Source organism: Capsicum annuum, unplaced genomic scaffold (genome assembly GCF_002878395.1).
Source record: "Capsicum annuum cultivar UCD-10X-F1 unplaced genomic scaffold, UCD10Xv1.1 ctg45292, whole genome shotgun sequence".
Lineage (NCBI taxonomy): Eukaryota > Viridiplantae > Streptophyta > Magnoliopsida > Solanales > Solanaceae > Capsicum > Capsicum annuum.
In genome coordinates, this window is record NW_025852788.1 from 2,179 (window position 1) to 3,875 (window position 1,697).

The following is a 1,697-nucleotide window of genomic DNA, read 5'->3' on the forward strand; positions in this document are numbered from 1 at the left end:
TAGTACTAGGATGGGTGACCCCCTGGGAAGTCCACGTGTTGCATCCCGCATAATAGAATTTGGAGTGCTGGGATTGACAGATGCGATCATACCAGCACTAACGCACCGGATCCCATCAGAACTCCGAAGTTAAGCGTGCTTGGGCGAGAGTAGCACTAGGCTGGGTGACCCCCTGGGAAGTCCTCGTGTTGCATCCCTTCTTTTTTTTTTTCCTTTATTATTCGATTTAATTTTGCCGGTTCGATCGGCGAATCTTTTTGTTTTTCCTCTTGGCGAAAACGAGAACGGGGGCAAGGCGCAGGGGCGTACGTGCCGGGTGTGACGGGCGGCGGAGGAGATGAAGCATAATAGAATTCGGAGTGCTGGGAATGACGGATGCGATCATACCAGCGCTAACGCAGCGGATTTCATCAGAACTCTGAAGTTAAGCGTGCTTGGGCGAGAGTAGTACTAGGATGGGTGACCCCCTGGGAAGTCATCGTGTTGCATCCCTTTTTTGTTTCCTTTAAAATTAGATTTAATTTTGTCGGTTCGATCGGCGAATCTTTTTATTTTTCCTCTTGGCGGAAACGAGAAAGGGGGTAAGGCGTAGGGGCGTGCGTGCAGGGTGTGACGGGCGGCGTAGGAGATGAAGCATAATAGAATTTAGAGTGCTGGGAATGACGGATGCGATCATACCAGCACTAACGCACCGGATCCCATCAGAACTCCGAAGTTATGCGTGCATGGGCGAGAGTAGTACTATGATGGGTGACCCCCTGGGAAGTCCTCGTGTTGCATCCCTATTTTTTTTTCCTTAAAAATTCGGTTTAATTTTACCCATTCGATCGACGAATCTTTTTGTTTTTCCTCTTGGCGGAATGAGAAAGGGGGCAAGGCGCAGGGGCGCGCGTGCGGTGTGTGACTGGCGGCGCAGGAGAAAGAGGCATAATAAAATTTGGAGTGCTCGGTATGACGGATGAAATCATACAAGCACTAACGCACCGGATCCCATCAGAACTCCGAAGTTAAGCCTGCTTGGGTGAGAGTAGTACTAGGATGGGTGACCCCCTAGGAAGTCCTCGTGTTGCATCCCTTTCTTTTTTTTTTCCTTTAATATTCAGTTTGATTTTGCTGGTTTGATCCGCGAATCTTTCGTTTTTTCTCTTGGCGGAAACGAGAAAGGGGGCAAGGAGCAGGGGCGCGAGTTCGGGGTGTGACGGGCGACGGAAGAGAAAGAAACATAATAGAATTTGGAATGCTGGAAATGACGGATATGATCATACTATCACTAACCCACCGGATCCCATTGGAACTCTGAAGTTAAGCATGCTTGGGCGAGAGTAGTACTAGGATGGGTGACCACCTGGGAAGTCCTCGTGTTGCATCCCATTCTTTTTTTTTTCCTTTAAAATTTAGTTTAATTTTGCCGGTTCGATCGGCGAATCTTTTAGTTTTTCCTCTGGGCGGAAACGAGAACGGGGGCAAGGCGCAGGGGCGCGCGTGCGGGGTGTGACGGGCGGCGGAGAATAAAGAGGCATAATAGAATTTGGAGTGCTGGGAATGACGGATGCGATCATACAAGCACTAACGCACCGGATCCCATCAGAACAGTGAAGTTAAGCGTGAGGATGGGTGACCCCCTGGGAAGTCCTCGTGTTGCATCCCTTCTTTTTTTTTCCTTTAAGATTCGGTTTAATTTTGCCGGTTCGATCGGC

The 1,697-nt window shown here is 49.4% G+C and overlaps 5 non-coding genes across 5 annotated transcripts; all 5 read left to right on the forward strand.

Moving 5' to 3' along the window:
• Window positions 1-78: 78 nt before the first annotated feature.
• Window positions 79-197, forward strand: LOC124892269. Its single transcript, XR_007050156.1, has one exon. It is a non-coding gene; the product is annotated as a 5S ribosomal RNA (ribosomal RNA).
• A 176-nt stretch (window positions 198-373) lies between these two features.
• LOC124892262 lies at window positions 374-492 on the forward strand. The gene has a single exon (XR_007050150.1). It is a non-coding gene; the product is annotated as a 5S ribosomal RNA (ribosomal RNA).
• A 172-nt stretch (window positions 493-664) lies between these two features.
• LOC124892261 lies at window positions 665-783 on the forward strand. The gene has a single exon (XR_007050149.1). It is a non-coding gene; the product is annotated as a 5S ribosomal RNA (ribosomal RNA).
• Window positions 784-956: 173 nt separating this feature from the next.
• LOC124892266 lies at window positions 957-1,075 on the forward strand. Its single transcript, XR_007050153.1, has one exon. It is a non-coding gene; the product is annotated as a 5S ribosomal RNA (ribosomal RNA).
• A 176-nt stretch (window positions 1,076-1,251) lies between these two features.
• On the forward strand, window positions 1,252-1,370 carry LOC124892268. Its single transcript, XR_007050155.1, has one exon. It is a non-coding gene; the product is annotated as a 5S ribosomal RNA (ribosomal RNA).
• Window positions 1,371-1,697: the final 327 nt, after the last annotated feature.